The 25546-nt window shown below is 47.8% G+C and overlaps 1 long non-coding RNA gene and 2 pseudogenes across 1 annotated transcript in view; 2 read left to right on the plus strand and 1 right to left on the minus strand.

The window, feature by feature from the left end:
• Window positions 1-8781: 8781 nt before the first annotated feature.
• Window positions 8782-12825, plus strand: LOC129355825 (protein DEK-like; annotated as a pseudogene).
• A 3270-nt stretch (window positions 12826-16095) lies between these two features.
• LOC129355834 (atrial natriuretic peptide receptor 1-like) overlaps window positions 16096-25546 on the minus strand; it is a 15952-nt pseudogene continuing 6501 nt past the window's right edge.
• The window catches only part of LOC129355836 (uncharacterized), an 11851-nt gene continuing 9685 nt past the window's right edge, over window positions 23381-25546 (plus strand). The window contains exon 1 of the long non-coding RNA XR_008605326.1: window positions 23381-23579. This is a non-coding gene — a long non-coding RNA (uncharacterized LOC129355836). The remainder of the gene's footprint in view (window positions 23580-25546) is intronic.

Genomic DNA, 25546 nt, shown 5'->3' on the forward strand with positions numbered 1-25546 from the left:
ATCACCCTGAACACCGGCACCCCTCAGGGCTGTGTCCTGAGCCCCCTGCTGTTCACCCTGATGACCCACGACTGCCGTCCACACTTCAGATCCAACCACATCCTGAAGTACGCGGACGACACCACAGTGGTGGGCCTCATCCGGGACAACAACGAGACGGCCTATAGGGAGGAGGTGCGGCATCTGGTGGACCGGTGCAGAGGAAACAACCTGATCCTGAATGTCAACAAGACCAAGGAGATCATCGTAGACTTCAGGAAATCCAGACCCACCCACACACCACTCCTCATCAACGACTCAGCAGTGGAGGTCGTCAGCAGCACCAAGTTCCTGGGGGTGCACATCAACGACAACCTCAGCTGGTCTCCCCACATCTCCTCACTGGTGAAGAAGGGCCAGCAGCGCATGCACTTCCTGCGTGGGATGAAGAGAGCATCCCTCCCGCCCCCCATCCTTCAGACCTTCTACAGAGGGACCATCGAGAGCCAACTGACCAGTGTTGAAATAATATTTTAAATTAGCACAATACTGCACATGATAGTTTTGATACATATGAAATATACCATAGAAAGCTAAAGTACACTCTATGTTCATATAAATTTAGATAAAGATCCAAACTAAAACAACTGCTGAATCTCTGAACTTATATAAATTCTTAGGGAGGATTCTACAGAAAACAGCCTAGAATCTCTTTACACAGGGAGTCTGTCTGCCAGGCAGTGAACAAATTCCTGAGCGTGGTTCAAAAGTTCAATAGGATCTTAAAACTTTTCATAAATAATTTTATCTATATTAGAATTAACTATATTTCTTTAAGCATGTTTTGAATTAGTTACTTCTTAGATCCAAACTTATAGTCATTATTTAGCATTACATTTTGTGCAAGCTTGGTTAAAAATACAAACTACTTTCTTGTGGAATCATTTGAGGCAGAAAACTAAAACAGACAGAGGTCGTAAATTTAGCTCAGGGAGAGTTGCAGGAGACGCCTGGTACGGCGGCAGAGACCCAGTTGGACGATCCATATATCTGCCTTTGGGTTCTTTAGCAGGAGGTAATAAAATCAATGGGAAGGCCCACACAAAGGAAAACACACCTCCTAATGCATATATTTAAATGAAGAATACACATTATTATAAAATGGTTTGTTTTAGAGCTGAAGTCCGAATCTCTTTGTGCTGAGTGAGAGTTTCCCAGAAGATGCATCTTTTGTTTGTTTCTGTTTCCCTTTTTACTCAGTTAATTGTTTCTGTTTTGTCATGTCTTGGACTTTTGATGATCTAGGTGAGATGCTTATTGCAACATTCTTCTTGGATTGATTTTCTCTGGATAAAACTCTGGATATCTGAAGTCTGACGTCGTATGATTGCTCTTTTCTCTCTGCACACTTACACAGACACAAGAATTCGGGACAAAGAAGAATTACTTAAAGAGCTAAATCAAGTTATTCCTCTTTTTAATTCTTAATACTAGCTAAAATACTAAATTAAAAATACATTAACATTAATTAAAATAACTAGTTAGGTTATAATTCAAAGCTTTCATTTGACATAGCCTACTTACATTTCAGTCATTATAAAACTTAATGGTTTTTCTCATATTCTTACCACACATTTCAAGCAAGAGCTGGGAGATATAAAACATTAGAGGGCAGCATGTCACTAAAACATATGTTAAAACACGATCTACCAGTGTTTTATAATAAACGAGGCACTACGCAGCGGTACACAACCATTTTTTTTCTTTTTAGAAATGTATGACAAGAGCCGCCTCTCATTAGGAAGGTAACAGCGGTTACCGCTGAGCGGTAAAATGTTGTAAATACCTGCAGAACTCCTGGACGGTGTAACTCTAAAGCCGCGGATGTGTTTTGGATCAAGCAGGACCGACATGTCAGTTTAACCAATGAACAGCGTCGGGCATCGGTCTGCCTTCAGGGACAGTCGGAAATTACAGTTTTCCTGGCAAATCTTTGCCGATCTCATAAGTATTATATTTTAAAATGACCATTTCCAGTGGGGTGGCACTAGGGGTGGCCAGGGCTCTGTTGGGGGTGGCAAGTGCCACCCCGGCCACCCCTCTGGCTCCGCCACTGTCGGTTCAACAGGCTTTGTGTAATCATTTCAATATGTTTTAGTTAACGTAGACCCAAGCTGGCCCTCGGCTTGTAATAAATTTGGTTATATTTGACTTTGACATCCCTGATGTAGGAGATGCTCCTCAACTAAACATGCTGTCTGTCTCATAACACGAGAACTCCCTCTGTATTTACATCCCGCGGCTGGGCAGCAGGGGGCGGTGTCGTGACTACAACTGGAACACATGGGAACGTCATTACGTCTCAACCAATGAGCATAGCTACCATGGCCGTGGTCCCGCCCAGAAGCCATCCCGCCTTGATGACTGACAGACAGCTGAGTGGCGCTCTGGTTCGGTTCGAATCTCCGGGACCAGGTAAACTTTTCTCTGCTATGTTTGGACCGGGGGAGGCGCGGCGCGGAGCGGCGCTACGGCTGGTTCTGGCTGTGGTCAGAACTGGTACCGGTATGTTATTAAAGCTAACACCGGAGCTAACAGCTAGCTGCTTCCTGCTGGTTGGAGTGAGGCTGGTTAAACTGTTTACACTGGGGTTTAGGGTGATAACTAGCGGGTCGGAACCACAGGGACTCGGATGGACCAGTACCGTCAGAGTTTGTCACTCAAAGTACCTGCGGAGTTTACTGACTGCTAACTATCAGCTAACAGGCGACTAGCAGGTTTAAGTTTCCGCGCGCCAACTCGCGTGCACGTGATGCAAATAAAGAAGATCCGTCACAGTGTGCGCGCGCCTGATCCCAGTGCGCGCGCCTGATCCCAGTGCACGTCTAGCCGAGTTATTTCTAGAAATGAGTCTGCAGATGTTCGGCCACGGTTCGGAGTCAGAACCCAGAAGTCTGGAACAGAACCACTTGTTCGGCCCGGTCCGCTTCAGGTCAGAACGGTTCTGGTTTCACTTGGCGGAGATAGAAATCAGCTTGTCTGTTACTTGTCTCCGTTTCCATGGTAGCTGTTGTTGGGAATACTTTGATAAGGCTATTGATAACAGTTTAATACAAATACATAATTACATTTTAACTTCCTCAGAAACTATTCATTCACCATAAGAACTCCTTAAAATTGCATTTGTTCAGTTTTCCCTTTTCTGATTGGATGTTTATGAATATTGACTCTTTAATATCAACACCAGAGGCCTCATGTGTAAAACTGCGCTGCACAAAAACTGCGCTGCACAAAAACTGCGCTGCACAAAACTGCGCAGCGCCATATTTTACGCACAAGTCAGGATGTATAAGAATGAAAGTTTGACCGGCCGTGAAAATGTGCAGCTGCCACCAAACTTATTCTGAGGACAATAATAAAGTACAGAGTCAAAACTGGCCTGAATCTAAATACTGAAATATGATTCAGTATTTAGACCAGGAAGCATCAAACCCGATGATTTTATGATTTTAATATTTGAGTGTTTAAACGATGAAACTGAACCAATTTATCCCCAGACAATAAGCCAACACAAAATAAATAAAATAAAATAAAGGATGTGAAAATCTCACATGTAAGTAATAAATTTGATCAGTTTGTCTCATAAAGACAAAACGATTCGTCTGAATGAATCTATGGCTCATTTTTTCTCACTGAAGAGAAACCAGGGCTGATCAATAGATCTGATTATTGAAGCTGATCAATTGGTCTGATTACTGAAGGTGATCAATAGGTCTGATTATTGAAGGTGATCAATAGGTCTGATTACTGAAGGTGATCAATAGGTTTGATTACTGAAGGTGATCAATAGGTCTGATTACTGAAGGTGATCAATAGGTTTGATTACTGAAGGTGATCATTAGATCTGATTATTGAAGGTGATCAATAGGTCTGATTATTGAAGCTGATCAATAGGTCTGATTACTGAAGGTGATCAATAGGTCTGATTACTGAAGGTGATCAATAGGTCTGATTATTGAAGCTGATCAATAGGTCTGATTATTGAAGCTGATCAATAGGTCTGATTACTGAAGGTGATCAATAGATCTGATTATTGAAGGTGATCAATAGATCTGATTATTGAAGGTGATCAATAGGTCTGATTATTGAAGCTGATCAATAGGTCTGATTACTGAAGGTGATCAATAGGTCTGATTACTGAAGGTGATCAATAGGTCTGATTACTGAAGCTGATCAATAGGTCTGATTATTGAAGGTGATCAATAGGTCTGATTATTGAAGCTGATCAATAGGTTTGATTACTGAAGGTGATCAATAGGTCTGATTATTGAAACTGATCAATAGGTTTGATTACTGAAGGTGATCAATAGGTCTGATTATTGAAGCTGATCAATAGGTCTGATTACTGAAGGTGATCAATAGGTCTGATTATTGAAGGTGATCAATAGGTCTGATTACTGAAGGTGATCAATAGGTCTGATTACTGAAGGTGATCAATAGGTCTGATTACTGAAGGTGATCAATAGGTCTGATTACTGAAGGTGATCAATAGGTCTGATTACTGAAGGTGATCAATAGGTCTGATTACTGAAGGTGATCAATAGGTCTGATTATTGAAGGTGATCAATAGGTCTGATTATTGAAGGTGATCAATAGGTCTGATTACTGAAGGTGATCAATAGGTCTGATTACTGAAGGTGATCAATAGGTCTGATTACTGAAGGTGATCAATAGGTCTGATTACTGAAGGTGATCAATAGGTCTGATTATTGAAGCTGATCAATAGGTTTGATTACTGAAGGTGATCAATAGGTTTGATTATTGAAGCTGATCAATAGGTCTGATTACTGAAGGTGATCAATAGGTCTGATTACTGAAGGTGATCAATAGGTCTGATTACTGAAACTGATCAATAGGTCTGATTACTGAAGGTGATCAATAGGTCTGATTATTGAAACTGATCAATAGGTCTGATTACTGAAGCTGATCAATAGGTTTGATTACTGAAGGTGATCAATAGGTCTGATTACTGAAGGTGATCAATAGATCTGATTATTGAAGGTGATCAATAGGTCTGATTATTGAAGCTGATCAATAGATCTGATTACTGAAGGTGATCAATAGGTCTGATTACTGAAGGTGATCAATAGATCTGATTACTGAAACTGATCAATAGGTCTGATTATTGAAGCTGATCAATAGGTCTGATTATTGAAGGTGATCAATAGGTTTGATTACTGAAGCTGATCAATAGGTTTGATTATTGAAGGTGATCAATAGGTCTGATTATTGAAGCTGATCAATAGGTCTGATTACTGAAGCTGATCAATAGGTCTGATTATTGAAGGTGATCAATAGGTCTGATTACTGAAGGTGATCAATAGATCTGATTACTGAAGGTGATCAATAGATGATTATTGAAGGTGATCAATAGGTCTGATTATTGAAGCTGATCAATAGGTCTGATTAATGAAGCTGATCAATAGGTCTGATTATTGAAGCTGATCAATAGGTCTGATTACTGAAGGTGATCAATAGGTCTGATTACTGAAGGTGATCAATAGATCTGATTACTGAAGCTGATCAATAGGTCTGATTACTGAAGGTGATCAATAGATCTGATTACTGAAGGTGATCAATAGGTCTGATTACTGAAGCTGATCAATAGGTCTGATTACTGAAGCTGATCAATAGGTCTGATTACTGAAGGTGATCAATAGGTCTGATTACTGAAGGTGATCAATAGGTCTGATTACTGAAGGTGATCAATAGATCTGATTACTGAAGGTGATCAATAGATCTGATTATTGAAGCTGATCAATAGGTCTGATTACTGAAGGTGATCAATAGATCTGATTATTGAAGCTGATCAATAGGTCTGATTATTGAAGGTGATCAATAGGTCTGATTACTGAAGCTGATCAATAGGTCTGATTATTGAAGCTGATCAATAGGTCTGATTACTGAAGGTGATCAATAGGTCTGATTACTGAAGCTGATCAATAGGTCTGATTATTGAAGGTGATCAATAGGTCTGATTACTGAAGGTGATCAATAGATCTGATTACTGAAGGTGATCAATAGGTCTGATTATTGAAGGTGATCAATAGATCTGATTATTGAAGCTGATCAATAGGTCTGATTACTGAAGGTGATCAATAGATCTGATTACTGAAGGTGATCAATAGGTCTGATTACTGAAGCTGATCAATAGGTCTGATTATTGAAGCTGATCAATAGGTCTGATTACTGAAGCTGATCAATAGGTCTGATTACTGAAGGTGATCAATAGGTCTGATTACTGAAGCTGATCAATAGGTCTGATTACTGAAGCTGATCAATAGGTCTGATTACTGAAGGTGATCAATAGGTCTGATTACTGAAGCTGATCAATAGGTTTGATTACTGAAGGTGATCAATAGGTCTGATTACTGAAGGTGATCAATAGGTCTGATTACTGAAGGTGATCAATAGGTCTGATTACTGAAGGTGATCAATAGGTTTGATTACTGAAGGTGATCAATAGGTCTGATTATTGAAGGTGATCAATAGGTCTGATTATTGAAACTGATCAATAGGTCTGATTACTGAAGGTGATCAATAGGTCTGATTATTGAAGCTGATCAATAGGTCTGATTACTGAAGGTGATCAATAGGTCTGATTACTGAAGCTGATCAATAGGTCTGATTACTGAAGCTGATCAATAGGTCTGATTACTGAAGCTGATCAATAGGTCTGATTACTGAAGGTGATCAATAGGTCTGATTATGAAGGTGATCAATAGGTCTGATTACTGAAGGTGATCAATAGGTTTGATTATTGAAGGTGATCAATAGGTCTGATTACTGAAGGTGATCAATAGGTTTGATTATTGAAGGTGATCAATAGGTCTGATTATTGAAGCTGATCAATAGGTCTGATTACTGAAGGTGATCAATAGGTCTGATTATTGAAGGTGATCAATAGGTCTGATTATTGAAGGTGATCAATAGGTCTGATTATTGAAGCTGATCAATAGGTCTGATTACTGAAGGTGATCAATAGGTCTGATTACTGAAGGTGATCAGGTGTGGAGACATTCTCATGGAGCCATTGATCAGTTTTCTGCATTCTTTACACAAACTGCAGCTCACAAAACATTCATTAACAAACTTACCTTTAGTGACAAATGAAGTAAGTAAATATCAGCTCATCCAAGCCAACCTGGTGAAAAATAGACATAGCAAGTATGTTAATGTTAATGTTAGCTCACTTGAAGCCAGACTAATCATCAGCATGTTACTTTGGAACAACTAGTTTCATACATAGTGTATTTTAATAGTAATTAAATAGTAGAAAATCACAATTTAAAGTCTACTATAATGTGCTTTTTTGGAAAAACTAAGGTGATACTTTAACTATATGGCATTTTATATAACATAAAGATGCTCCTAGTTTATATGAAGTGTATTATTTTGTGATTTGATTAAATTTTAAATATATTTAGCTGTATTTTCAGTATATTACGTATTTCATATATTAGTGGTGTGATCACAGTTCGCTACGATTACACTTTTGTATTATAATTGCTAATGAAGTAACTTTTTGAATGTAGGGCTGTTATAAATGAATATTTTAGTAATCGAGTAATGTATCAATTATTCCTATGTTTAATCAAATAATCTGATGAAAAGCTCTAAAATATAATATTGGTAAATCTGGCATAACAGCAGTGTTAGTATCAGATATCAATATCAGCCCAATTTTTCATATTTGAGCTTCTATACTATTACTTTCTGTAGTTTAGAAATTAACTGTAACAATAACATCTCAGATTCTAAGTCAACCTGAAGAAAAGTTATATGAGAATCTGAAATTATATTAAATTTAATAACAAAGATTCAGGATCACAATACGCTTATAAAAATGTCTCTGCTCCAGCTTTTAGTTTATGTTTTCATCTCCAGTCTGTTTAATAGATGAACTCTGACCTTGGCCCTAACCTGTCAAGCTTTGGGTTTGAGAAAACGGGAATGTGGCCTGGTGATGGGGTCACGGGGCCATGGGGGGCAAATAAGCTACCCATGTAGCCATGGAGTTACATGGCTAGCTCTACGGCTAGCTCCCGGCTAGCTTTACGACTAGCTCCCCGGCTAGCTCCATGGCTAACTCTACGGCTAGCTCCATGGGTAGCTGTTGCTGTCTCTTCCTCTGCAGTGTGGAGTCTCAGTGTCTGGGATCATTAGCGCCCCCTGCCATGAGGCCAGAGAACTGCCTGGCTCACCTCCAGTCTGTTCCCTGATTTCTGATTGCTGCTCAGCACGAAACTTGTTACACACACAGTTGGTGGCAACAAACACTGTACATTATATACATGAGCTAAATGATGGAAAATCAGTTCATACATTAAATGCTTATTAACCATTTCATTGGCGCCGTTCAGACAGGAGGAGCTGCTGCTCTAGACTGGCAGTTAGAGAGACGTTGATCAGTCCAGGTGAGGCTCGGCTTCCTGCTGCGTCACCTGCTGCTCTTCTGAGCATTTGAATGGGAAAATCTATTGCTCACCTTCAGCTTTTATGATTTCTTCAGGGTGAAAGAAGGCTTTTATTTAAACATGGTGGAATGAATCTCTGGCGCCCCCTGTGGTGCAGGATGTCCTTAGACATGAAAATGTCTTCAATCTGAAGGCAGCATACATTTCTCAGGTGTTAAATTAAAATGTGTGGATTAAAGATCAGAAAAGATGTGCAATATTTCTGTTGCTGTGAGATTGGAGAACTTAGTCTGCCCTCTGCTGATTGGCCGTCCAGACATCAGACATGAGCGAAGCAATGGACGGCTCTGCTGTCTCCGAGGAGGACGATCTGCAGAGAGACAGGTGGCTCCCCCAAGAAGCTCCTCAAAGATCTCAGGTATCTGGATTCTCTGTTGGCTTGTCGGGTCTCTGTGGCCAGAATCAGAACTCCAAGGGTTCTAGAAGTTCTAATTCTGCTGCAGATGGTGGAGAAATCGTTGAAGGGAAGCGGACCAAAAAGTCTGTGGACCGGCTGGATTTCCAGGCTCCAAACCAGGGAGAAGCTGAAAGTGGCAGACGGTAAGACCCAAACGGAACCGGTCCTGAACCGATTCTGTTCGGGTCTGACAGGTGGCCGGTTCTGATGTGTTCAGGGTGGAGACAAGCTGGGCGACATTCCTCGGACCAACTACGAGATCACCAGGAGGAAGGCAGAGGAGCTGAAGCTGCTGCACGCCATCTTGTTCGACCGACCCGGGAAGGTAAAGAGCCAGGAAGAGGGACTCGGACCCGGTGAAACCTGATCCAGACGAGTTGAGCAAAACCAGAACTCCTCTGCTGATTCTACTGGGTCTGAGGAAACTCTTTGACCTGGTTCTTCTCAGCTGCTCTAGGTTGATAAAGCAATAACGATCACTTCCAGCATCCCTGTTAGCCTCCCTGTTAGCGTTCCTGTTAGCCTCCCTGCTAGCCTCCCTGTTAGCATCCCTGTTAGCCTCCCTGCTAGCCTACCTGTTAGCGTTCCTGTTAGCCTCCCTGCTAGCCTACCTGTTTAGCATCCCTGTTAGCCTCCCTGCTAGCCTACCTGTTAGCGTTCCTGTTAGCCTCCCTGCTAGCCTCCCTGTTAGCATCCCTGTTAGCCTCCCTGCTAGCCTACCTGTTAGCGTTCCTGCTAGCCTCCCTGCTAGCCTCCCTGTTAGCCTCCCTGCTAGCCTCCCTGCTAGCCTCCCTCCTAGCTAACAGGGAGGCTGAGCAACAGAAACGGCTGATTGTTCTGGATCTGGCTCTGCTGAACAGAAACTTCTCCAGCTGGACCGGGTCCATATGTGAGTTTTCAAACTGCTCCGTTCTACCAGAACCTGGTCAGTAATGGTCCTGTGTCTCTCAGTCGGCCTCGGTCAAGAAGAACCTGCGGCTGTTCAACGGTTTCCCGTTCGCCGCAGACAGCCAGGAGTTCACTAGGAAGAGAGACAAGATGCTCAGGTGGGTTCCTCAGCTGGTTCTGGATCGCTGGAGCGGTTCTGATGGACGTTCTGATGGACCCGTCTCCCCCAGGAACTCGAACCTGACCAACACCAAGTTGAAGCTGGTTTGCTCCATTCTGGACCTGGAGAAGAAGGAACCCACCAGGATCTGATCGATCGGATCCTCATCTTTCTGATCGCCCCAAAGAACAGCGGAAAGGTGATCAGAAGCCCCCCCCTCTCTACTGAGGCTCCGCCCCCTGCTGACGGCCGCTGTCATTCCTCCGCAGCGTGCACCAGTGAAGAAGAAGCGAAGGACCAAGAAGAAGGCCGGTGGCGACTCGGTGGTCAAGAAGAAGAGCAAACCCAGCTACCGGCACCAAGAAGTCCAAACCCGGCAGCAAATCCAAAGCCATCGTCATGGACTCCAGCACCGACGACGAGGAGAAAGTGGAGGCTTTTGCGGAGGCCGGCGGTTCTGACGGAGAGGAGAAACTGTCAGAACAGGAGGAAGAGCAGACTGACCACTCGGAGTCTGATGAGGTGAGATCAGCTTGGTTCTGACCCAAACTTGCTGCAGAACCCTGAACTGGTTCTGGTTGTTTCAGACCTCCAAGCCCAAGTCCAGCAGAGGGAAGAAGAAGAAGCAGCAGATACCATCGAAGAAGAGACCCACGAGCCAGAGCTCTGATGGAACCAGCGAGGCAGAGGAGAAGGTACCAGCCCACAGTCTGAACCTGGAACCAGAATCAGAACCGGGTTCTAGCGACGCGTTCTGCTGTCAGTTTCAGCCAAAGAAGAAGAAAGTAGCCGCTGCCAAAACCAAGAAGGCCGACAGCAGCAGCAGCAGCAAGAACACCAACGCAGGTGAGCAGCGGGACAAGAACCTAATCTGGGTCTGACCCGGGCCTGGTTCTGAACCCTGCGTATGTTGACCTCTGACCCCCGCGGTCCAGCCGAGGACAGCTCCGACGAAGACGAGCCGCTCATCAGGATGGTGAAGAAGGCGCCGACAGAGCAGCTGAGGAAGACGGTGGAGATCTGAAGGAGGCCGACCTGGAGGAGATGACCATGAAGCAGATCTGCCTGAAGGTCAGCGCGCCGACCCCGCATGACCTCTGACCCTGCCGGGCCCCACCCAGCATGACCTCTGCTCTCTGCTGCAGGTGTTCGACACGTATCCAGAACACGACCTGAGCGGCAGGAAGGACTTCATCAAGCAGACGGTCAAGACTGTAAGTCTGACCTTCTCTCTACAGCGGGTCCAGCCTGGTTCTGGTTCTCCCTGGTTCCAGAACACAATAGATCCATAATATGTGTGGACATGTGATCAATGTTGATAGATAATGTCTGATAGAATGTTTAATAATTTCACTGAACCACACGGCATTCTGGGCGGTTCAGAACGCCGAGGGGGGGACACGCCGTGGGGGAGACACGCCGTGGGGGACACGCCGAGGGGCACGTCCAGTGGGAGACACGCCGAGGGGGAGACACGCCGTGGGGGGGACACGCCCAGGGGGAGACACGCCGTGGGGGGACACGCCCAGGGGGAGACACGCCTTGGGGGGGACACGCCCAGTGGAGACACGCCTTGGGGGGACACGCCCAGTGGGAGACACGCCTTGGGGGGGACACGCCCAGTGGGAGACACGCCGTGGGGGGGACACGCAGAGGGGAGACACGCCGTGGGGGACGCAGAGGGGGAGACACGCCGTGGGGGAGACACGCCGTGGGGGAGACACGCAGTGGGGGGGACACGCCCAGTGGGAGACACGCCGTGGGGAGACACGCCTTGGGGGACACGCCGTGGGGGAGACACGCCGTGGGGAGACACGCCGTGGGGGACACGCCTTGGGGGACACGCCGTGGGGGAGACACGCCGTGGGGGACACGCCGTGGGGGACAGCCCAGTGGGAGACACGCCGAGGGGGGACACGCCTTGGGGAGACACGCCCAGTGGGAGACACGCCGAGGGGGGGACACGCCGTGGGGGAGACACGCCGTGGGGGAGACACGCCGTGGGGGACACGCCTTGGGGGACACGCCGTGGGGGAGACACGCCGTGGGGGACACGCCGTGGGGGAGACACGCCGTGGGACACGCCTTGGGGGACACGCCGTGGGGGAGACACGCCGTGGGGGACACGCCGTGGGGGACACGCCCAGTGGGAGACACGCCCAGTGGGAGACACGCCGAGGGGGGACACGCTGTGGGGGACACGCCCCAGTGGGAGACACGCCGAGGGGGGGACACGCTGTGGGGGGGACACGCCCAGTGGGAGACACGCTGTGGGGAGACACGCCCAGTGGGAGACACGCCGAGGGGGGGACACGCCTTGGGGGAGACACGCCCAGTGGGAGACACGCCGTGGGGGACACGCCGTGGGGGAGACACGCCGAGGGGGGACACGCCGTGGGGGACACGCAGAGGGGGGACGCCTGGTTTAGCTGCTAAACTTCTCGTGAGCTAGCTGGATAGCATCAAGTCGCTCACTCTTTGGTTGCCTAGCAACAATGTGTGTAGCATAACTTGCGCGCAGCAGCAGTTTCAGGTTTCTGCGTCGTCATCCAACTGACACAAAACCATTAAATCACGATACGTTTTCATCCGTGTTGCCTGGCCCTCATCAGAACCGGACCGGGTCCAGAACCGGACCGGGTCCAGTTTGAGTCCTCCAGCAGGGGGCGCCGTGTCCTGACAGGAAGTCATGCTGTCCTCTTTGTCTCCTCACAGCTCATCACTTGAAGACGCCCAGGTGTCCATGGCAACAGGCTCCTCCCTTGTTTTTATGTTTTTATGGGATGCGGTCGATCAGCGGCGCCCCCTGCAGGACGGCTGCTCGGCTTCAACACCTTCAATAAATTTGTACATTTTTCAACAAAGCTGGTTTGGACTCTGATTCAACATGCAGGACCGGTTCTGGTTCCGAGACAGAACCACCGCTGATCTAAATCCTCCATCAATCAGAAGCAGCTCCTCCTCGCTGACCTGGTTCTACTGGTTCTGTTGGGAAGAGAGGTCGCGTTAAAGGGATGTTCTCCGTATCTGACCAGTTATTTTGTAAACGGCAGGGAAACTTGAAGCCCGTCGGTCATTGGACAGATTCTAATAACGTCTCTGATTGGTGGCCAGACATGAAGCAAACAGTTCATTGCAGAGGAACTAAAGTCAATCAGTGAAACTTCCTTTCTGAATATCATGAACTCTGAACTCAATGCGCGTTTCTGAGCGGAGCTGACGGCGGGTTGAAGGTTACGGACCGGACGCCTCGGAGCGTCTGCTGAGGAAGAGCTTTAAAAACCTTTGGTAGAAATGAGGCCTTTAATTCCAGAGCAGAGAAACTAAAGAGATGCAACGTTGAGCTGATGCAGTAATATTCCAACAGGAGCCGGCAGTTTATCTTGAGGAAATAAATGACGGTGCAGAAGTTCATTAACGGTACCAATTAGACCAGGGGTGGGCAATTAATTTTTACCGGGGCCGAATGAGCAAACCGAGCACAGCTGGAGGGCCACATTGAAAAATATTTCACACTTTAACTTTGTTCCACAAACAAGAAAAAACAACCAAACAACTTATCAAGTTAATAGAAATACTGCAATACAACAAACAGTAACTTATGTTTTCCACCTCATTTTACCTCTTCAGTGAGAATAATCCAGTCTGTTCTGGGCCTGAACAAGAGCATTAAAATCTGGTTGAATGTCTGAGGTGGCTATGCGAAGGACAGCTGAGAGAGGCTCATCAGTGATAGAGGATCTGTGTTTGGATTTATTGAACTTCATCACTGAAAATGTCTGTTCACATACATAGGTAGATCCAAAGAGGACCAGCATCCTCTGAGCATGCCTCCTCAGGTGTGGAAAGTTCTCCTCTTTGAGGGAGGAGTAAAAGTCCAGCAGTGAGACTGACCTGAAGTGCTCTGCCAGAAGTAGGTCAGACTGCAGGTCAATGAGCTCCATCTGAACATCGCTTGGTGCATTATCCACACTGCAGTTGAAGGGAGAAGAAACCATGTGCATTTCACTCTCAATAGTTTTGAAATCTTGAAATCGTCTCGAAAATTCTCCATGCAGTGCCTCTAACTTGCTTGAGTACTTGTGGAGGTGATCGGCTGATCTTGTGGCTTCCTTTAGTGTTGGCAAGTGGATCAGAATGTTGTCCTTCACTTGGCTTGAAAGAAGCTGCAACTTTCTCATGAAAGCCGTCACTGCACTGTACATCCCGTGCACAAAAAGGCCCTTGCACTGAAGTTTGACATTCAGTTGGTTCATGAGTGCTGTCACATCACAGCGAATCCGAGGTCTGCCACCCAGTCTTCATCTGAAAGTTCTGGGATGGCATGTCCTTTCTTCCCACAGAAATCCTGAATCTGGTCTCTCAGGTCCCAGACACTTTTCAGTACTTTCCCCAGGCTGAGCCATCTGACGTTGCTGTGGTAGTTTATGTCACCATGTTCACTCTCATTTTCCTCTAAAAGTGCAACAAATTGTCGATGATTTAATGCTCTCGCTCTGATGAAGTAACTGTTTTAGTTACAGCATCAACAACATGGTTAATTTTTAACACTGTCTTACACAATACTTCCTGATGTATAATACAATGCAAGAATGTCAATTTCTGCACTGGGTTAATTTCTGTCACTTTATCCTGCATCTTCTTTAAAAGTCCAACATTTTTCCCCGTCAGATTTGGACAACCATCTGTTGTCACACCTGCCAGTTTGTCCCATTTCAGTCCTAACATGTCCAAACACGCATTTACCTCTGTGAACAAGTCACTACCTGTGGTTGTCCCTTTAATTGACTGCATGGCTGCCAGCTCCTCCATGACTTGAAAGTCTGCAGTTATCTCACGTAAGAAGATGAGCAGCTGGGCGGTGTCACGTACATCGCAGCTCTCATCCAAAGCCAGAGAAAAACAGTCAAAGTCGGCCGCTCTGTTCTTCAGCTGAGCTCCAGGTTTCCAGCGATGAGCGACACGTTCTCAAATGCACCTTTCTTCTCCGGGCATATCAGCGCGACAGAGTCCAATAAGCACTCTTTAATAAATTCTCCGTCAGAAAACGCCTTACTTTTTCTGGCGATTTTGTGAGAAATTACAAAACTTGTCCTGACGCTGCATCTCTGGGTGTATGGAGTTTTGGTAAAAAGTCCTTGTTGGTTTGCAGTTTTACCATCAATGCATCAGCCTTCCTCGTGCGCTCTTCATCAGACAGATTCCGGTATGTAGGCTCGTGCTTCGTCGTGTAGTGGCGATTCAAATTATAATCTTTAAACACAGCAATCTGTGTACCACAAATTAAGCACACAGCTTTACCTTTAATTTCTGCAAAGAAATAGTTGGCAGTCCATGTCTTGTTGAAAACACGGCATTCCTCATCACTTTTCTTTTTTTTAGCGTGAGCGGACATCTTGGGCTAACCGAGCGTCACTTGTCACAAGTTACGCACAGACATACGCCATAAATAACAGTTTTCAAAATAAAAGCAGAACAGTTGTAATGCATGCACAACATAGATGTTTATTAAAATTTATTTTGTAATTTGTGATTGCTGCTGTTGACCTTAACTCACAATCATGCATGCGCATACGTCCACGGAAGTAATGCAAATAACGCTTTTCAAAACAAAAGCGAACCGTTGTATTGCACACTCGACATAGATACTTTTTTAAAATTTATTTTGTAATTTATGATTGGCCTCACGCGGGCCGGATAGGGACTCACAAAGGGCCGGATGTGGCCCGCGGGCCGTAAGATGCCAGGTCTGAATTAGACGGTACCAATTAGTAGACGGTACCAATTAGACGGTACCAATTAGTAGACGGTACCAATTAGACGGTACCATTAGTAGACGGTACCAATTAGACGGTACCATCTAAATGGTACCATTTAGATGGTACCATTTAGACGGTACCAATTAGACTGTACCAATTAGATGGTACCAATTAGACGGTACCAATTAGACGGTACCAATTAGACGGTACCAATTAGACTGTACCAATTAGATGGTACCAATTAGACGGTACCAATTAGACGGTACCAATTAGATGGTAACCAATTAGACGGTACCAATTAGACGGTACCATTTAGACGGTACCAATTAGACTGTACCAATTAGATGGTACCAATTAGACTGTACAATTAGACGGTACCAATTAGATGGTACCAATTAGACGGTACCATGCGCAGTGGCTGCAGAACTGAACTCATCCTGGTGTTTGAACGACCGGAGCTGAAGACGTTTCCCTCCTAACCCGGCGGCGCCGCGGCACATGGAACATCAGTCCGTTTCAGAGAAGCAAACGCCGCGAATAAAAATCCAGTAAAAGCGCAAACCGGACCGCACCGGGTAAAAAGGTTCAACTGATCGATTTGGATCAGACTGATCAAGTGATCGATGATCCAGCGCAGATTCTCTGCAGGCCAGGAGGATTTAGTGAGGCTGAGCCTTCAGACTGGAATGAGGCTCATTTACATGGAGTCACTTCATTTGACGGATTCTAAGTTATGGGCCTCCGCAGGTTTTAGATGCTTCATCTGCTTTATGTGTGACAACATCTGGATTCAGGTTCAACCAGCTGAATATTGACTGAAACGCTGCATAACCTGATACTAATATGATTGTAATTTATGGGGAAAAACGGAACATGACTGATTTTTTAAAACTGTCAAAGCGCCACCATAGGGTGACGGTTAGGTTCTGACCCGAGTACAGTTCCTGGGATTGTGGAAAAACCAGAAAAGGCAATGGGAGGAAAATTGGGTCGTGGAAAGACCAGCTTCCTGTGACCCGGTTAGACTGACTGGTGGTTCTGATGGTTCTGATGGACCGGAAGACTCTGATATGGAAGTCCAAACAGGACCGGATCGATGCTGACTAACACAAGAATTTATTTGATCTATCTTAAAAAAACTTCATGTTTTTATTCTTTTTTTCACAATTTATTCTAAACCATCCTGAAACAGGCGGAACCGAAGCAGGAACCTTTTGGACCTGCCCGATCAGAACCCATCTGAAACGCATCCAATATTTAGAAAATATCTGCCAAGCAGGTTTTGGTCTGGTTCTGCAGATGGTTCTACATGGAGACAGACGGGTTCAAGAAGCCTGAGCCGATCCAGTACATCCCAGCTCTCTTCTGCCCCTGGTGGCCGCCGGGCGTCAGCTCATTTCTGTCATGCGGCCACCAGGAGGCAGCAGAGAGCTCCACCTTCATGAAACACCGGGTCATCAGAACCAGGAGAGTCAGTTCTGATGGAGAGCAGGAAGATCATCTGCTACTGGAACAAGAAACCGGGTTAGGAGACGAACCCGGGTCGGGGAAATGTAGATTCCTGATCAAGCTCTGCAGAAAGTCCCGATTCGGTCTGTTTTCCTCCTTCGGGTGATGGGAGTGTTTCTCCTCCATCCACCTGACTCCGGTTCTGCTCCTCGTTCTGGTTCTGGTTCTGACCAGAACCAGAACGATCCTCCGTCACTGCTGCATCCTCATTGGCTGCCGCTCTCCCCCAGCAGCCAATAGGTGGTCATGGTTCCCTTCCCCTTGACGTCGACGGACCCTCGGCGCTCCAGCAGGAAGCAATTGAACTCCATCAGGACGTCGCGGGTCGCCGCAGACACGTGAATCTTCAGCGCTGCAGATACAAACACAGATGGCTGTAAACACCTGCTGCCGGTACCGGTTCTATTGGGCCAGAAGGGGTCCAGTCCAATGTCGAAGACGTGGCTCACCTTCCCCGGTGGACTCCATCCGTGAAGACGTGTTGACGGTGTCCCCGAACAGGCAGTAGCGTGGCATCTTGAGACCCACCACTCCGGCACACACTGGACCTGCAGACAGAGGCGGATCAGAGCCGGTCTGGGCCGTGAACAGAAGCATCTTACAGTCCCTGTGGGAAACTCCAGCGGTTCGTCCAGGATCAGGTTCTCCGTCCCCCACTCCAGTCCAAATCCTCACCGCTGTGAATCCCGATCCTCAGCTCCAGCTGCCGCTCTGGCCGGTGGCGGATCCTGAAGGTTCGGACGGCAGCCAGCAGGGCGAGCGCCATGCGGGCGATCTCCCTGGCGTGCCGCTTCCCATTTCTCACCGGCAGCCCGGAGACCACCATGTAGGCATCACCGATGGTCTCCACCTGGGGGCGCCGCAGGACAACGCCACTGTTAGCTGGACAGGAAGTCTGCAGCTTCAGTTTTATTCTTTAATGTGGCAGAAAATGATTTGGCATGATTAAATCTGACAGAATGACTTCCTTCCTCTTCAACTGAATCAAAAGGTGAATTGTTCAGATCCACCAATTCTGATCCCAGCTACCTTCAGCCTGTTCTGACCCAAACACCAACTGTATTCACCTTGTAAACATCAAAGTTGTCAATGATGGCATCAAAGCAGGTGTACAGGTCGTTGAGGAGAGTCACGACCTGCAGAAACACAGATTCAGGGTTTAGATTCAGACTAAACATGGAAGAAACACAGGAGACACAATTCAGCTGCTTCAACCACAGACAGGGGGCGCTGTTTACAGCTGCAAGGCTTCCCTGTGCTTCCTGCGTTTAAGCTAACAGCTTCCCTCTGCTTCCTGCGTTTAAGCTAACAGCTTCCCTCTGCTTCCTGCGTTTAAGCTAACAGCTTCCCTCTGCTTCCTGCGTTTAAGCTAACAGCTTCCCTCTGCTTCCTGCGTTTAAGCTAAGCTAACAGCTTCTATCTGCGTCCTGTCTTTAAGCTAAACTAACAGCTTCCCTCTACTAACTGCGTTTAAGCTAAGCTAACCCTAACCCTGTACTTCCTGCGTTTAAGCTAAGCTAACAGCTTCTATCTGCTTCCTGCATTTAAGCTAAGCTAACAGCTTCCCTGTACTTCTTGTTTTTAAGCTAAGCTAACAGCTTCCCTGCTAGTCTAATAGTTTTCCTTTTCTAACCGTGTTTATGTTTGGCTAGGCTAAATGTTTCCTCTGCTTCCATCATTTTCCTTAGCTATTGTAAGCTAGGCTAACAGTTCCTCAGAGTTTGCAGCCTTTGCTCTCAGGTAGCATAACATCCAGGTGCTGTGGACCTCCATCGGGGAGCTTTCTGCAGACAGGGCGGTGAAACCAACAATGTCACTGAAGTAGATTGTGACTGAGTCGAAGGCTTCAGCTTGAACCGTTTCTCCACGCTTAAGCTGCTCTGCCACCGAGCTGCAGACAACAACAACCGGTCAGTACTGACTCTGGTAGTACTCCAGTAGTAGTAGTACTATAGAACTCACTGTGGCAGTATCTGGTAGAGCAGGGCCTCGGCCTTGCGTTTCTCCTCATGGTAGGCCTGGGTGCGCTCCTCCACCAGCTCCTCCAGGTTGTTGGCGTATTGCTCCATGCGGGACAGCAGGTTGTCCAGGATGTTGTTCCTGGACTCTCTGGAAACAGAAAATGCCAGAGTTTACCAAACGTTTACCTGTAACTTTGCTCTGTCCGACCACTTTCATAAACTGTTTATCAGACAACTTTGGAAGAACGTTGAACCACCAGTAGAGGGCAGCAGTTTATTTCTACTGTTATTGATGTAAACAGGGTTCCAGTGAGAAGGTATCAGAAGGTTCTGATCCAAAGCAGCTCGGCTCTCTGGCGTCAGAGTTCACTGCCGGCAAACAAAGAGACTCCACCCCTATGACCCGGTCCGTGTCACGGCCCTTACGTGCCGTGCTTGCGCAGCAGCAGGCGGATGTGGTTGAAGTCGGGTCTCTCGGTCGGCTCCTCGGCCCAGCAGCGTTGCATCAGCTGGCCCAGCTCGGGTTTGGACTCGTTGGGACTCGGACTCTCTCGGTGGTCCTCCAGGTCGATGGTGGGCCGCAGGCAGGGCCACTCGCCCAAAATCACCCGGTCCACGATCTCTGCTGAGACACCGGAATGCTCAGAGGCGGTTGGGTCCGGAATGAAGCGGAACTCTGCGGACCCGCTGTGGCTTACCTTTGGGACTCAGCAGCGCCCCCTCCAGGTAGAAGGCTCCTCGGCGCAACGCCACCTCCTGCAGGATGATCCCAAAGCTGTACACGTCTCCTTTCTGCGTCCCCTGAGGAGGTGGCGATTCCATCCGGAGCAGCTCTGGAGCCACCCACACCTTCTCTGCACAAAACCCAGAGAAAGGTCGACTCGGTCTTTTATTTTGACGGCGTTTGCCCTGTGCCCTTTCTATAGCCATCGGGAGCGATGGAGAAGAGGGAGGACTCACGGGCGTAGTAGGCGTGAGCGTCGCTGCCGCAGTCCGGGTCGGATCGGAAGCTGGTGAGGCCATAATCGGTGATCTTGAGGACAAAGCGCTTGTCCACGACGCAGTTAGACGATTTGAGTTTACCGTGAGAGATGATGACACTGTTGTGTAGGAAAACCATTCCCTGAGGACAAAGATGGGGACTTAGCGTCTGTCCCACCAGGAGACCGGGTGGTGCACAGGAAGAGGCTCACCTTCACAATGTCGTTGATGAGCGAATACTTGAACATCCAGTCCAGGGTGATACTGTCGTTCTCCAGGATGTCCTGAGGACAAGTGAGGACATGTGAGGACACGTGGGGACATGTGGGCAGGTGACGGCCAAGTGCGCTTACCTGCAGGCTGCCTCGGGGACAGTACTCGGTGACGATGCAGATGTTCGGCGGGTCAATGCAAGCGCCGATGAACCGGGTCAGGTGTTCGTTCTGGACGTCTCTCATCTGAGCAGAAACATTTCTGGGTCAGTTCGGTTCTGGAGGTCCAACGGAACCAGAACCGCCTGATGCTCCGTTAGAGAACCTCTTCAGATGACCTGGACAGACTCACATGTTTGAGTTCAAACAGAACCTTCCTGTTCAGCTCGATCCGCTTCCTATTGGAGTATTTGATGGCCACGATGTTCCCCTGCAAGGGACAACACTGAGGGAACAGGGAGGGAACAGCGAGGGAACGCTGAGCTAACACTGAGGGAACACTGAGGGAATGGGGGGGAACGCTGAGCTAACACTGAGGGAACACTGAGGGAACGGGGAGAGAACACTGAGGGAACGGGGAGAGAACACTGAGCTAATGCTAAGGGAACGCTGAGCTAACGCTGAGGGAACACTGAGGGAACGGGGAGAGAACACTGAGCTAATGCTAAGGGAACGCTGAGCTAACACTGAGGGAACACTGAGGGAACGGGGAGAGAACACTGAGCTAATGCTAAGGGAACGCTGAGCTAACACTGAGGGAACGGGAGAGAACACTGAGCTAATGCTAAGGGAACAGCGAGGATGATGAAGGCCACCTTCCTCTCACCTAGCCAGACTCACCTTGTAGTAGCCAGTCTTGGCGAACACCTGCAGGTTTCCGTCTCCGGTCATCAGGGATCCGTAGTTGGAACCTCTCTGCGAAGCAAAGAGCTTCTCGTTAACAGGAAGTTGAACGACGGGGAACTTCCTGTTCTGCTGACTGGCGGCGCAACCGAAGCTCACCAATGACAAGGTGACCCGGCTGCTGCTCTGCAGAACCTTCTCCATGCTGGTCATGTGCAGATCGTCCCACGAGATTCGCCAAAGCTGAGCCACCAGCTCCCGCTCCAACCTGAGCCTCCTACAGAACCGGAACCGGGTCAGAACCACAGAGTGTTCTGGAGTTGATCCTGGTTGAAACCAGTTTGAATCAGCTAACCCAGGTACAGCCAGGGTTCTGCCGGGTCGGATCAGTTAAGTGAGAACCAAACCTGAACCAGATCAAAATAGAACCGAACATGGAACCGGTCCAAATCAAGAAGAGATCCAACTGGACTCAAACTGGGTCATGGAGGGTCTAAAACCTGGAAAGCAGTTAAACCTGGACCAGAACCAAAGAGCCCAGGTTGTCCAGAACCATCCAGGTCCAAATAAATTCTGTGACCGTTATCAGCCAGAACCTGGACAATGTCCCTAAACCTGCCATCAGAACCAGTTTGAAACTGGTTTAAGCAGAGCTCGTTTTGAACGGTGAAACAATCTGGTTCTGGTTCTGGTCCTGGTTCTGATCAGTGAAGGTGACCTCTGACCTGTAGATGAAGATGGCGACTGCGGTCGTCATGGTGATGAGAAAACAGACCAGGATGGACGCCATCTGGTGGACGGTGATGGTTCCTGCGGGTTGAAACACATTCCCGGTTCAGGTTCAGATCCAGACCGTCCCAAACAGACCAGAACCAGGTCCCGGGTCAGAACTTGGGTTTAGAGAACCTCTGGTTCTGACAGAGCCGGACGTTGGACCGGTGGCATCCGGGTCAGTGAGTTCTGTTCTGGTTGCGTTTGGACCCGGTTCAGATCTGGTTCAGCCCGGTTCAGAGACGGTTTTGGCCCAGGTTCGGCCATGACTTGTGAGGCACTTTGGGTTGTCGTTCTTCAGGCCGCAAAAGGGAACGTCCATAGGCCTGGTTCCGCCCAGCCAGAACCGGGCCGACCCGGGTACCTTGGTGAGGTTCTGCTCTGAGCTGCGGTAGGTCAGAACCACCTGCAGGGGAACAGAACCAGGTCAGAGCTGGAAAGAGTGGGGGTGTGCTGAAGGGTTCTGGTTCTGTACCCGGTAGGCGCTGCGGTTGGAGTCCCAGTCCCACAGAGCGTAGTCCATCTCCCGGTCCCCGTTCACGTCCAACTGGACCGGACCTGTCACACCTGGGGACGGACAGAACCGCAGGTCAGGTTCTGCAACCGGCAGGTCTGACTCAACCGGGCCACTGCGGTGGCTCGGTTCTGCTTTGCCTCCAGAACCAGAACCAGACCTGGAAAGGCAGCAGGCAGCTTCTACGCACCACAGAACTTCCAGAAACCTCAACAAGCCAAAACCCCGAGATCCTTTAGATCCAGAGCCGATTACTGATGCCTGGATCATCGATTCATCTGGTCTGGACCGAGAAAGCTCTCTGGGCAGATAAACTGGACCCGGCCGGAAGAATCAGAATATTAACAATGTCTTTACAGAGCTGATAATAGGTTCTGGTTCTGAAGGAAGAACCTCCAGATTGTTTCTGGTAAATTCTGCTGCAGCTCGGCTCAGAAAGGAGTCCTCTCAGATTAATAACAGCTGATTACTGGGTCCATCAGAACCAGGACTGCAGGTCACCATGACAACAAGATGACAATGAAGCCTTTATTTTACCAGGACATCCTGGGTCGGTCCAGTCCAGTTCTGTACCAGGATCACTGTTCATGCTGAACTGGTCTCCCTCCTGCTGCAGAGGTCAAACGGTCAGAACCATCAGGTGCTGAACGGAACCTTCTGGACCCGTTTGTTCTCTGCTTCCAGGGAGCTGGGAATTTTTTCTAACACTCAATTATTCCGGGCCGAGTCAGAACCAGAACACCTGACTTTCCTACAGGGAGAAACTGTGGGTCAGTACACAAAGCCCAGAACCGTCCAGAACCATCAGGTGGATCCTCAGGGATCAGACCGATGCAGCACACCTGAAAGCCTGCAGAGGGCAGCAGAGAACAAGCTGCAGTGATCCAAACAGCAGAACCGGGCCGAGGTTTTCTCAGAGTTCTGGAGCTGTTGATCCGAACCACGCTGACAGAACCCAAGACTGGACCCCGCAGAGTCATCTGGACGGGTTCGGACTGCCGTTGATAAAGTTACACAGTCAAAACTTCCATTTTGGCCATTTTGCGCGTCATAAGAGGGAAAATGGAGGTTCGTTTTTCAGTCATATTTTCTCCATGATGTTCAGTCATTACTAAACATGAAGGTTCAAAATACACACTTAGCTTGCTAATCAAATATCTAGTGTGAAACTTATTTTAGCTATATCGTTCGAGGTAAATATTAAGTTCCGTGCTATGTCAATAGTTAGCTAAACCCCCAGGGTAGCTAGCCCAGAAGGTTGCTAGCTCTAAGGGTAGCTAGCCCAGAAGGTTGCTAGCTCCGAGGGTAGCTAGCCCAGAAGGTTGCTAGCTCCGAGGGTAGCTAGCCCAGAAGGTTGCTAGCTCTAAGGGTAGCTAGCCCGGAAGGTTGCTAGCTCTAAGGGTAGCTAGCCCAGAAGGTTGCTAGCTCTAAGGGTAGCTAGCCCAGAAGGTTGCTAGCTCTAAGGGTAGCTAGCCCAAAAGGTTGCTAGCTCCGAGAGTAGCTAACCCAGAAGGTTGCTAGCTCCGAGGGTAGCTAGCCCAGAAGGTTGCTAGCTCTAAGGGTAGCTAGCCCAGAAGGTTGCTAGCTCTAAGGGTAGCTAGCCCAGAAGGTTGCTAGCTCTAAGGGTAGCTAGCCCAGAAGGTTGCTAGCTCCGAGGGTAGCTAGCCCAGAAGGTTGCTAGCTCTAAAGGTAGCTAGCCCAGAAGGTTGCTAGCCCCAAGCTAAATAGTTAGCCTGTTAAGGAGCAGCTCATCCTGGAGAATCTGGCAAGCTGTGGTTGGACTGGGGTCTTGCAGAGCAGTCTGTGATGTCATAATGCTACATGAGGTCAAACTGATGTTCTTCAGTTATCTGCTCTCACTTTGTTTCTCAGTTGCCCCGCCTGATGGTGTTTTCTCTCCTGCTGTTTGTTTTTGCTTTAATGAACATAGAAAATAATCCCACATTCTTCTGCTCTACCTTCTCAAACCTCCAGAGGGCAGCTGGTGCTGAGCCTGGTTCTGGTTCTGCTGCAGGTTTCTTCCTGTTAAATTGTTTTTTCCTTTTCATGGTCGCCTCATGCATGCTTGGTCAACGACTTGGTGCTGCTGGTTTTTGCAGGCAGAAACCATTAAAGGGCCAGTTTTCCAATTACATGGTTCCATTTTCCTACACAGTAACTTTGTCACCTTCAGTTATAAAATAAGATGTCAGGAACTTTGACTTCTTGTTTTAACTTTGACTTCCTTAGATTATCCAACAAGAGAACTTGGACGGTTTGTTCTGAGACCCTAAATTAGCTGTTTGGATCTGAGAACAATCTGAAGATTCCCAAACAACAACTTCCATAGAATCCCGGGGTGCCGAGAACAGAGCCCTGAGGAACACCAGACTGTTTAGGCTGGATCGATGCATCCAGAGGATAGAGGTCAGACCCAGCAGTTTCCTACTTTCACCACAGAGTAGTGACCTTCCTGACCTCTGACACTGAAAGAAGATCAGGCAGGAATCAGAGATTAATTGATCAGGAATCAGTCGGGAATCTGGTTACGCACCAGTAAAGGTTCGGTTCCACATCTTGGCGGTGATGTTTCTCCCGGCGGTCTGGCTCCTGAAGCTGCCATCGTTTCATTCAGAGCGCGAGCGTAAATCATGAGGCCATCATAGAACCCTGCGGCGATGATGTTCATCTGGAAAACAGGAACAGGAAGTCAGTCCTGACCCGGTCCAGGCTCCGGCCACCTGCGACCAGGAATCTCGATGTTATTCCTGCAGGAGCCATGTTGGACGTTTCATTCAGGAGGAGGAAACTGAGTGACTCATCTGGGTTTGGTTCCTTCTGAGTCATGGTGGCTGCAGCCGGGTTCCTCATACGATCCAGAACCACCATCCGACCGAACACGGTTCTGTTCCTGGGTTTTATAGAGATCCAGATCAGAGCCGTCTGGATTTCAGGGATCGTTTCCGTTGGAGCTAAAATCTGGTTCCACAGCGACCCAACCAATCAGAGGGGAGCGAAAGTGTTGCTATGACCACCAATTGGTTTCGCCTCCAGAA

This window comes from Poeciliopsis prolifica, unplaced genomic scaffold, assembly GCF_027474105.1.
Source record: "Poeciliopsis prolifica strain line A6 unplaced genomic scaffold, Auburn_PproV2 SCAFFOLD148, whole genome shotgun sequence".
Taxonomy (NCBI): Eukaryota; Metazoa; Chordata; class Actinopteri; order Cyprinodontiformes; family Poeciliidae; genus Poeciliopsis; species Poeciliopsis prolifica.